A 12048-nucleotide genomic window follows, 5' to 3' on the forward strand; every position below is an offset into this window, starting at 1 on the left:
TTTTCCTGCCCTTCGAATCCGCACATCTCCAGGACTGGGGCAAATACATTCAAGGGGCCTCGTGGGATCAGGCAGGGGTGGCAGGAGGACAGGGTGACCTCACAGACAGAGAAACCACGCAGGGCCTGGTGCTGGGCTCGGTTTTTTTTTTTTTTTTTTTTTAAGATTTATTTATTTATTTGAGAGAGAGAGAGAATGAGAGACAGAGAGCATGAGAGGGAGGAAGGTCAGAGGGAGAAGCAGACCCCCTGCCGAGCAGGGAGCCCGATGCGGGACTCGATCCCGGGACTCCAGGATCATGACCTGAGCCGAAGGCAGTCACTTAACCGACTGAGCCACCCAGGCGCCCCTGGGCTCGGTTTTATATCCGACTCAACACCCTTAAGAAGAGAAAGTAGGATTCCTGTTTTATAGAGAAACAAATGAGGCTACGTGGATTTTCAAAACTTGTCCAAGGTCTTCCTGCTCATTAGGAAAGATAAGAGGATAAGCACTGACAGTCACCACGGACCAGGTGCATCCCCTGTACCAAGCACCGGACTCCTCTCTGAGGTTCACGACACCGCACCGAAGAGATCGTCCTACACATTTTGTAGATGAGAAAGCCGAGGCTGCCGGAGGTTAAACCACTCACCCAAGTGCACCCCCACCACCATCTCTTCCTAGCTCTTTCCTCTCTGCTGCCACCCTCAGGCATGTTTCCAGCTCTGCTGGCTCTTTCTACAATTAAAAAAAAAACCCCAAACCCCAAACATCCTGATAAACGAACTCACACGCACATCCAGGAACAACTGTTCAAGCCGACCCGTGACCAGAATGTCCCAGGGGTCCTGCACGAAGGGCCCTGGGGCCAAACACACGTACGAAATGTAACACACTTTCTCCTCCTCCTAGAGATTCCCAGCCTTACCACGTGAAGTCCTGGGACCAGAAGAAACTTTCCGGATTTAAGGACAGTGCCTTCTACTTGCAACCCCATCTCTGCCGCAGTTACGGGACCCGGCGAGCCCGGCCCGTCCGGGAGATGACATCGTGCACGGAAAAGCGGGTCCGAACTGGTTCTCCATAAAGCGTGCGGGTGATTGCTACCATTGGCTCCACCTGTTTTAAAACGCGGCTTCTCGAGCACACGGGTGATGCACTGAGAGCTGTGGTCAAGGTTGTGGGCCCTCCTTCCAGAGCCCCTTCGCCCAAGCCAAAGTGCGGTTGGGGAAAAGATAGGGATTTTCAGACAGGGATAGAGGCCGTGTGCTAGGGTCAGTGTTGTCCTGATAAGATGAGGATAGAGGAGTCTCTCCCTCTTAATGTTTGTGAAGATCAAGGGAGGAAACAGCTCAACAGGTGTGAGTTATTATTAGAAGCTCGAGGGAGAGCACCTGCCCAACACGAGGGTCTGAAGCAGCCGAGGAGAGAACTAACTTCAGGAGTAAGACTTTCTTCCCTTCAAAACTTTATTTGGATGAACTCGTATTTGAAGGTTAATCTCATTTCCTTCATGGGATAAAGTATGATGAAGCAGTAAAGGAAGGAAGTGACTATTAGGAAGAATGAATGAAATTTCTGGAAAAATTGCAGACAGCTCCCTCTCCTTTGGAGTAGCAAGTCTGTGAAGCGACATCAGATCCTGTCCTTTGAAAGGCCACAGGCTGCCTGGGAAGGTGTGCAGGGGACACGGGCCAAGTGAGGGCAGGGGTGTCAAGGTGAAAATGGGTGCATATAAGGGACACCGTTAATTTATCAAGATTCCACATAATCCTTTAAATAAATTCAACCTGTTTCCGTTCAAGTAAATGTCCTACTCCATAAATGTTTAATCTGAAGGAATAATAGATATTTCTCTGGAAAAATACTGAGTAATTCCTCTTCTTGGCTTCCTCGGACCAGGTTCCCTTCCTCCACTCCTGCTCCCTGGAAGATGGAGCAGGAAGGTTAGCAGATGTGGAGCTAGGGGAGCTGAGCTGGACTGAGTGTGAGGGCAAGGAGGTGGCAGGGGACGAATAAGACAGGGAAGGTCAGAGAACGGCATTCAGAAGGGCAGAGAAGCTGCTTTTCTCAAGATGCTTAAGCTACCCCTTATTCCCAGAGACTAGTCAAGTCCTGTAAGGGGAAAGAGAGAGGGAACAAGCCACCAATAAAACTTAGCATACGAATTACAGAATGAAAAGAAAGAACATGTATGTGTGTGTGCGTGTGTGTGTGCATTTTTGTATCAAAACCAGAAAATGTACTCTGAAAATTATACAGGTACGGCAGCTTTTTAGATATGGTCGGGCACATTAGTCATTCAGAGGACTCTGACTTCTTAAAACATTGCACTTGATACAGTGCCTTTGTTACTTAAAAAAATAAATTTCTTTTAAAAGTGAGTTCACTGGAAGCACGACAGATTTTTTCAGATGAAGTCAAGGGAAGGAATCCTTATAGTCGTTGAATAATACATGGAAAACTCTTGTCTCAAAGCAGGTGCTCAATGAATGTTAGTATATTTCTGTTTCCCTTTCTTCCCTAAAAAAAGGATGGAAAAAAAAGGGCAGGTAGGTGGGAGAAGTAGAAGAAGAAAGAATGAAGCAAGGAAGCTAAAGAAAGAAAGGAAGGTAATTTTCCTCCCAAAGGCTATGGCAGCTGAGACACGGAGGAAGTTTGTGCATTTAAGTATCGAAACATTTCTGCAGTATGTCCTGGGAGTAAAATCCCATACTATCAGGAGCCTTTTTTTTTTTCTTAATTAGACTTTACAGCCAATTCACTATATAACACCAGTTGTCCATCTTAAATCAGATTAGATGTTTCTTCCTCTGCTTGTTTCTTTTCTCTGAGTAATTGTTTTAAGGGACAAAACTGTCCCTTAAAAAACTGTTCCTTTAAAAACTAACCTTTGATATTGGGCTGCAATCATCTTGTTGACCTTGGTTGGACCATATGATTCTCTTGAAAGTCCAGAGGCGTGAATAGATCTTTGTGTGCTCAGCCCTCATGCAAGCCAAGCCTGCATGGGTTTTGTTTGGGCATGCTCAAGAGCACACCATAGACAAGAGGGTTTTGATTTACAGATACACACAAGGAGATGTGATTTCCTTTCCAGGAAAAGGGCAGGATGGGCCAATGCGCTTTAATTTACTCACATGGGGCTCTTTTAGAAGCCTGTATTGTAGTTGGGGCTTGTTCAAAGTGGGTCCTTTGGCAGGAAACATTCCTCCCAAATGCTTACTGGTAGACAGGAAATCTGGAAAACCCTCAAGACAAGGAGGTGGGAGGGGAAGACATGGATACAAGAATTTTTGAGGCCGGAACGTAAACATCTCACTGTAAAGAGTTCATAAATTTCACATGCCTCCAAATTTTATTTGGATCTGGTTTTCTTTGTTTTAGTGATTTCCTGTTTTTCAGGCGGGGGTGGTCCTTTTGCCTGGAAACACTGCTATATTTTTCCTCACATGTGGTTTTCTGAGGGATAAGATTTCTCTAATAAATGAGGTAGATTTGCTCCGATCGGCTGGGTGTCAATTTTCTGCTTGTGGACATGGTTCCTTTTCATCACCTAAGCAGAAGCCATAACTTAACCAACCTCAGAGCTCAACAACCTTGAACAATGACTTGTTGGTTCCGCGAACGCTAACTTCAGCAAAAAGATAAACAGGTAGAGCTTTTTAAAAGCATCGGGATTCCCCTCACACATTCCTGTGCACAGAGAAAAACAGTTGCATTGGCTGCACATTGAGCCCCAAAGCCCAGGGAAACGTCTGTGTTGCTCATAGGGGGCGGTGTTAAGGAAAAGCATCCTTTGCAGCTTTTCCAGCCCCTATTCTATACATTTGTGCTTTGTTCTGACAGGCCAGAGAGACAAAGGACACCTCCATCCTTTGTTTGGTTGGCTTTTCCTTAGTAGAGCTTCCTGCTCCCAATTTGGATCCTATACTCCATTAAGACTGTTCCTGTGACCGGAAGGTGATAAAAGAAACACATGTGAAATAGTAAAAACAAGTGTCCAGGAAGGATCTTGCCAGCAGGTTCAAACAAATGAAAAAGCCAGGCCTCCCGTTTCTCTCTCGGGATCTGGAACAGCTGAGGGAGGAGAATCAGCGAGGCTCCCAGCAGCTCTCTCAGGCACAGGGAGCCTGGACGCGCCACTGTCCATGTCACCAGCTGGACCCGGGGGGTAGGGGGGGCGAAACATGTCCAGGGCAGCTGCTCTGTCAATGGTTTGGACAGCCCTTGCCTCCCTTTGTCCCACGTCATATGTCCCCTGCTCCTCCCTTTCTTACACTATTTCTCCGCCTCTTCTTTTTTTTACTCTCTGCTCAAAACTCTGGACTCCTCTCACCTTCCATCCACCTAGCAAAGAGCCCCAAGTCCCAACTCTTTAGTGGGTCTCCTTCTGTATAGCATCGCTAGGGTAACGACGGCTCTCGGTTACGGAGGCTGATCACGTGCTTTCCATCTCCCTTAGGTGGTCCAGCAAACTTTGAGCCGGTGTACTAATCTGCATAGACTAACTGTTGCAATATGCCGTCCCAGATTTGCCGCCAGCGTTTCTCGCTCTCGTGCCGAGTCTGCAGCCCGTGTTCCTGGTTGTGCGGCTCTCCTGGGTACTGTACTTCAAGCAGTGAGCATGCGCTTCATTGTGCCTCAACCATCCCGAAGTCTTCTGCACAGAAGGGAGGGAGTACAGGAAAGATCACAGGGAGGTTTTAGGGGCCAGGTCTCTGGGTGCCCATATCCATATCCCACCACTTCCCCCCACATTCTTTTGCCCCCAATATCACCTATGGTTCCCCTCCAGCTGCAGGACAACCAGGAAATGGGGGGTGAAGACAAAACTTCACCGTGGGTATGGCATGGTCTCCACAAGGAGATAATGTTTCCTCCAGGTATGGGAATTGAGGCTCAAAGATTCAGAGTCATCAGCTAAATACATCATAGAACCCAGATTCCCACCCTGTGAATACAACCCCAGAACTCCTTTCTTTACCTTGTGTTCTGCTTTCTTGGTCTTCCAGTAAAGTTATTCTCCATTTTATGCCAACACTTGACCTTTTACAAATTTTTACTCCCTTCCTTATCACACTGTGCTGAACCTGTGGCCCCGGTCTGTGAGTGTCCCAGGGAGAAGGAATGCTTTTTTTCATATCTGCATCATCAGCAGATTGCATGATGCCTGGCACACAGAGGGGGTCAATGAAAGTTTGATGAATGAAGAATAGCTACGGTTTGTGTGGGGGCTCATGGAAGGAGAACTGAGGCACTTTGTAGTGATTGGATTATTCACCATACAACTTTTCTAGATTACAGTCAGGGAGTCTGGATTATTGCAACAATCATCCCCATGTCGCTATTTTCAATCCAGCCATAAGACTGATCATTTAAAAACATAAGTCAGAGTATATCTCTCTTCTGCCCAAATCCCTCCAATGATACACCTGTACCCAGATCATGGTTTCTTTCTTTCTTTTTTTTTTTTAAGATTATTTATTTGAGACAGAGGGAGAGAGAGAGAGAGCATGAGCAGCAGGGGGAAGGGCAGAGGGAGAGGGAGGAGAAGGAGACTCCCCGATGAGCAGGGAGCCTGACCCGGCGCTTGATCCCAGGACCCTGAGATCATGACCTGAGCCGAAGGCAGATGCCTAGCCAACTAAGCCACCTAGGTGCCCCAGATCTTGGTTTCTTAATACCATGCTCCGATTAGAGGAACCAGGGTTGCTAAGAGCAATGGCTGATTCTAGGGCTGTACAGAGAAAATTCAAGATGAGCCTGGAGTACCAAGAAATCTTGTAGGACCAAGGAAATACTACTACAACCTTGTAGTACCAAGACATGTGAATATGCTAAAAACAAAATAAGAAATGGGGGTGTGTCAAATGGACACAGGAACTAATCTGAAAGAGTTCCCAATGTCCAAAGCCAAAACAATTGGAGAAACCAAGAAATTATGATAGTCTTGGATTACAATCCAAAGAACAAAACAATTATACATGAGCCTATCCTGATATAAATAAATGAATAAATAGGGGAGAGAGGATAAATCTTCCTTAGAGAAGAATTCCAAACATCAAACGTAGCAGGAATGAAGCAAACAGAAAATGACCGTTCGAACACTACTTGTTAGGGTCAAGACCCACTGATAGATGCTAATACTAACGGGCAAAACTTTAAGAGGCATTCCATAGCTTCGAAGTATCTTGCAAAAGTGTGGAATACTCATTAATTACTGTGGCAGTTTTAACATCTATTCACAACTTCTTTGATAATTCTTAGTCTAGGAGGTGGGACTTAATTCACTCCATTCCAGTGTGGGCTACACCTAGGATCCACTTCCATTGAATAGACTATAGGAAGGGGAAAGAGTTTACTTTATGGTAGAGAATCCTGGCAGACAACACTTTAATCAAGGGATCAAATTTAACACCACCGGTAGTTAACCACGGTGATATCATGTGCCCCATGATATGTGAAAAGAAGGACACTCACCTCTGTGGAATCTTCCCCCAAATCCATAACCCCAACCCCTAATCATGAGAAAATGCCAGGCCAACCTAAATCAAGGGACATTTCCCAAATACCTGACCAGTACTCTTCAAACACATAAAGTCATGAAATGCAAGGGAAGGATGATAAGCTGTCTTAGATCAGAGGAGACAAAGGGGACATGACGAAGTCCAGCATGGGATCCTGAGTTGGATCCTGACAGGAAGAGGACATGAGCGCAAAAAATAGTGAAATATGAGTAAGGTCTGTAGCTTAGTTAATAGCTTTGTACCAACATTAATTAGTTTGGATAAATGCCAGGGTATGTAAGATGTTGATATGATGGGAAACTGGGTGAAAAGTAGATGGGGTCTTTTTGGACTACTATTGCAATATTTCCAGAAATCCAAAATTATTTAAAAATAAAATATTTCTAAAGATACTGAAGGAAAAAACCCCACGTCTCCATTTTACACTGAGTCAAACCCAAGTTCTTTTCCCTAGCCTGCAAAGTGGGATGTGATGCTCCCTGGTTCCGTCTCTGTGCATCTTCTCTCATTCCCTCCGTGCCCTCCTGCAGCTTTGGCCCTGCACCTGTCCGTCTGTCCCTCCACCCTCCTAGCACTCTCTCACCTCGGGGACTTGACACTAATTGTTCTCTTTGCAGGAACGCTTTCCCAGAACACACCTTCACGGTCAGTTCCCTTATCTTTCAGAGATTTTTACTCAGCTGTCCCCTCATCAGGAGACCTTCTCGGATCAAGCCTTATAGAAGAACACACAGGTCCTGCATACCCGGTTCCCGCTCCCGCGTTGCCTTTCTCTATTGCCCTTAATATCACCTGTCGTTCAATATATTTTGTTTTCCTTAGCTATCCCCCTCACGGGAGGCAGAAGAATGGCCCCCAAAGATGTCCGTGTTCTAACCCCTAACACCTATGAATGCGTTAGGCTAACATGGCAAAGGGGAGTTAAGATTGTAGACAGATTTAAGATTGCTAATCATCTGCCCTTGAGATGGGGAGATGATCCTGGATTAGCTGGGTGGAAGAAGGAGGCAGCAAATAAGTGGGGAGTGATTCGATGTGGCTTCATCCCCGTTTGCTGTTTGGGAAATTAAAAGGAGCCATGAGCCAAGGACTGTGGGCAGCTTCTAGAAGTTGGAAAAGATGAGGAAACTCGGGCGCCTGGGTGGCTCAGTCGGTTAAGCGACTGCCTTCGGCTCAGGTCATGATCCCGGAGTCCCGGGATCGAGTCCCGCATCGGGCTCCCTGCTCGGTGGGGAGCCTGCTTCTCCCTCTGACCCTCCCCCCTCTCATGTACTCTCTCTCTCTCTCTCATTCTTGCTCTCTCAAATAAATAAATCTTTAAAAAAAAAAAAAAAGATGAGGAAACTCTTTCCTACGGCCTTCAGAAACAATGCAGCCCGGCTGACATCTTGTTTTTAGTCCAGGGAGACCCACATCAGACTTCTGCGTACAGAACTGTAAGGTACAAAATTTGTATTGTTTTAGGCTACTAAGTGTATGGCAATTAGTTACACCAACATAGACAACTGACTCAGCACGTGAACAAAATCAGTGACCCATCCCTGATGTCCAAATGGGATCTTGGGTCTGATGAGTGCTGTCACTTGGCCAGTGTGGGAACTGATGTACAAGGTGCAGATGGTATTTACCCATCAATCCTCCAGAGATGGTCTGCAAGTCAGTGAGCCTCCACAGAAACAGGGAATGTCTGAGGGTGTGTGCACGTGAGGATGGGTGACGTGGTGATGTCCACTGTGGGGTTTCTGCCATACACTCAGAGACCTCACAGGCACAGTCCCCAGCTGTGGGGTAAACGCCGTAAGTAAGTCCTTTACCATTTCTTGTGTTCAAGATGCAGAGTCTCTAGTGGACTTGGAAAACACTTCCAGACCCTTGCCTGAGGGCCCTGACTGCCCTGTCTGCTTTAGACAAGAGAGAAATGGTGGCCACAGCATCTTGGAGCTTCCTGTTTAGGGCTGACTCTGAGGCGTTAAAGAAACCTGACAAGAAAAAGCTGATTTACGAGGGCATGGCAAATGGTTCTGCTGATTTTATGCAGAGTCCTTCTCAACTAGAGTCAGACCTTTGAGGGGTTATAGATTGATGGGTGAATTTGCGTGTTTTTATCATGTAGAATAACAGAAGAGCCAGAAGCAATAAAACCAAAATACAAGAGAGCTTTATAAGTAAACTAGAAATAATAGATACTTGAAAGATAATGTCCCCAAGCACTTTAGAAATGACGAAAGTGCTTAGACATTTTTTAGATGAATGACTGAATTCATTTCAGAATAGGATTTCGTCACTAAATTTCTTTTCTGAGTCAGTCAGCAGAAGTTTTAACTACAGAGAAAACACAAATCCAACACCCAGAGCATCCACCATGAAGTGTTCCTTGATGTACTTAATGTAGCTATAATCAAGTCATCTCAGTAGAAAATTTTGGTTTGCACACGACAAGAAAACCCGCCTCAATTCGGCTTAAACAGTAACAGGAATTTATGGGCTTATATAAGCAAGAGTCCCGAGGTAGGGCAGGCTTTGGCAGAGTTGACCCAAAAGTTTACAACGTCAATGGGACCATGCATTCGTTTCCTGCTCTTCTTTCCAAAATTTATTGGCCTTTTCCTTGGACTGGCTTCTCTGACTTCTACTGGCTCCCAGAGGGGTCAGGTTCCTTCTCCACATTTGGTGGATAGAGACCCCCTGGCTGGGAAATTCTGGGTTGTTAATAACAGAGCAGAGGTCACCAAACAAGGCCCGTGGGTGAAATCCAGCCAGCTATCTGATTTCGTAAATAAAATTTTCCCCGAAGATCGTCATGCCCATTCGGTTACATATTGCTTATGGCTCCTTTCACGCAGTAATGGCAGAGTCGAGGACTTACCACAGACACCTTATGTCTTGCAAAGCCTAAAATAGTTACTGTCTGGTCGCTGACAGGAGAAGTTTGCTGACCCCCCTGAAGCAGAGTTATAGAAAATAACATTGAGGTCACACCCCGCCCAGAGGCTGTTCTCTTCTCTTCCATTTTCTCTCTTTTTCTCACCAAAGAACAGAAGGAAACTTTTTCTTAGGCAAGTACAGCAAGTGATTTTCAAAAATCATGAGCTCGACTTCCGGATGGTTTAGGATTTACATGGATCCTCCCCATAGCTAGGAGTCACGGCGATAGCTATCGTTGGAGAAATGGAATTCTTGAGGATTAGCACTAATTATCACCAAGAGCATGCACTAGAGGTCAGATTCTGTGTAAGCCCTTTGCATATATTAACTTCCCACAAAATCTCTTGAAGCATGTTCTGTAATGGTACCCACGTTACAGATGAGACACGGAGCACTGCAGAAGTGTCCTCGTCTTACAGAACTGCTGAAGTTGTGAGTGAAAGCCAGGCCGTGGGCCTCCAGAGCCCCCAGTGTTAGGGCTTAGGAAGGGAATGGCTGAACCACATCAGTGCCAGACAGAGTGAGTGCCTTGGAACATGCCCTCTAGAAGTCACTCCATAGGAAAATGGGCCTGTGGTCAACTCCCTTGTAGAAATACCCACATGCGCTAAGCTAACCCCCTCAGGGAGATTGCCAATGCCAGTGTTTTGAAACTTTAAGAAAACGCTACAGTAAAGAAATTTGTTTGTTTAACCCAGTATTTACTGAATTTATTTGACCGCTGCCCATTCTTCGTGGGTAGGTATGATGTCTATAAATATCCCAAAGAACAAACTTCGGCTCCATTTTGTTGTATAATTTAAATGCATCATTTAAATGTTTAGTATTAGGATTGATTCCGTAGCCCATCATGGGAAACTATTGCTTCTTAAGTTACCTTTTTGGGTTGTCTTTTATAATCTTAGTAAAAGAGCCCTTCCAAGGCAATTAAAATAGGAATCTGAAGTAGGTGGATCTCTGGGGGCCAGAGAGAACGATCATGGAATGAGGTGAGCTTCTTTGCCCAAAGGTGCTGTGTAAAGCCCACTTATGGGAGGCCTGAACATCAGGTTCTCTCTCATTGCAATGGCGACATCGTAAGTAGGATTGTTTTAATATACTATAATATACTACAGGGCTAAATCGTGCAGGATGACTGAGTAGGTAATCAGAGACAGAAAAAAACTGCAAATAGTGCAAGTGATTAAAGTCAAAGGAATTTAAAGATGGAAGCTATCAGCACAGCATGGATTATGGCTGACGGGGGAGGGTGCATGGGAGGATGGGACAACCGAGCTGGACCTTCAAGGGTCTAGTGGATGTGGGGGGAGGGGGAGCGGGGGTCTCACACCCAGAGTTGGGGCAGCAATGTGTGTAAGGTGTCGGCCGTGGTTGGTGGGATCTGAGAGGTGAAGTGGCCGGTGTATGGAAGACCTCGAAAATCTTGCAGAGCAGTGTGGATTTAATTCTGCTAATGACATCGTAGGTTTCTGAAGATGGCCAAAATGTGTGTCATCTGACATAGATCTTTCAGGCTACAGCATAAAAATGGATTGGCAGAGAGGAAGCTCAAAGAGGAAGTAGAATTTCCTTATTACAGAAAAAGAAGAGATGGTTAAGGACGATTCATTTTAGTTCCATGCGTCCAAGAGGGCTAACTTCCAAATCACCGAAGTCAAAGTCATTGATTTTATTCTTTGGAAGTGTCCAGACATGGATTCTATAAGCAACTATAATTGACTGACCTGCTGTTGAATCACTATTACAATTAAGAAGATGATTTGCTTGCTTTCTTTTCTCTCTCCTTTATTTATGAGAGAAAGAGAGAGCATGAGTGGGGAGAGAGGTAAATGGAGAGGGAGAAGCAGACTCCCTGCTGAGCAGGGAGCCTGATGCTGGGCTCAACCTCAGGACCCTGACATCATGATCTGAGCCAAAGGCAGACGCTTAACCCACTGAGCCACCCCGGCACCTCTCAGCATTCTTACTTTTTAAATAGGCTTGTGAGTCTTGAGTCATGCAGTTTCTTGAACCCTCCCTGCCCACCTTCTCTGGAATGATGCTTCATTAGTCCCATTAGTCTCTCTTGCTGATTTTTTCCCCCCTCTCACTTAGCTTTTTTTTTTTTCTTTGTCTGCAGACTTTCACAAAGCCCCTTTACCCAACACCAACAAAAGGATTATCCTTTTCCTTTCTCTTTCATGTATGTGTCCTTCTCTCTTTTTCTGTCTCTGACTCTGTTCACCTCACTCCTCCTTTGACCTGAGCTGAAGGCAGTTGCTTAACCGACTGAGCCGTCCAGATGCCCCTGCTTGCTTTCTTTTAAAATAATATATGTGCATATCGAAGGATTTTAACCATGTATATCATTTGTTTATCACAGCATATTTGGGAAATACAGAAAAATCCAGGGAAGAAAATAAATCATCCACAGCCAGAAATGGTTATATGTTTGGGGAATATTTCCTCCAGGAAACAACATGGTGGGGCCTGAATGAGGTGGTGGAAGAGTGAGCAGACATGGTGGGGCTCAGCCATCGCTGTAGTGATGCTTGATGGCAGCCTGAGTCCAAGTGAGGGGAGAGGAGCAGGACGCACGGGCAGGTCACGCGGGTGCTCATCTGTCTTGCTT

The sequence above is a fragment of the Neomonachus schauinslandi genome, chromosome 7 (genome assembly GCF_002201575.2).
Source record: "Neomonachus schauinslandi chromosome 7, ASM220157v2, whole genome shotgun sequence".
In the NCBI taxonomy this organism is placed as follows: domain Eukaryota; kingdom Metazoa; phylum Chordata; class Mammalia; order Carnivora; family Phocidae; genus Neomonachus; species Neomonachus schauinslandi.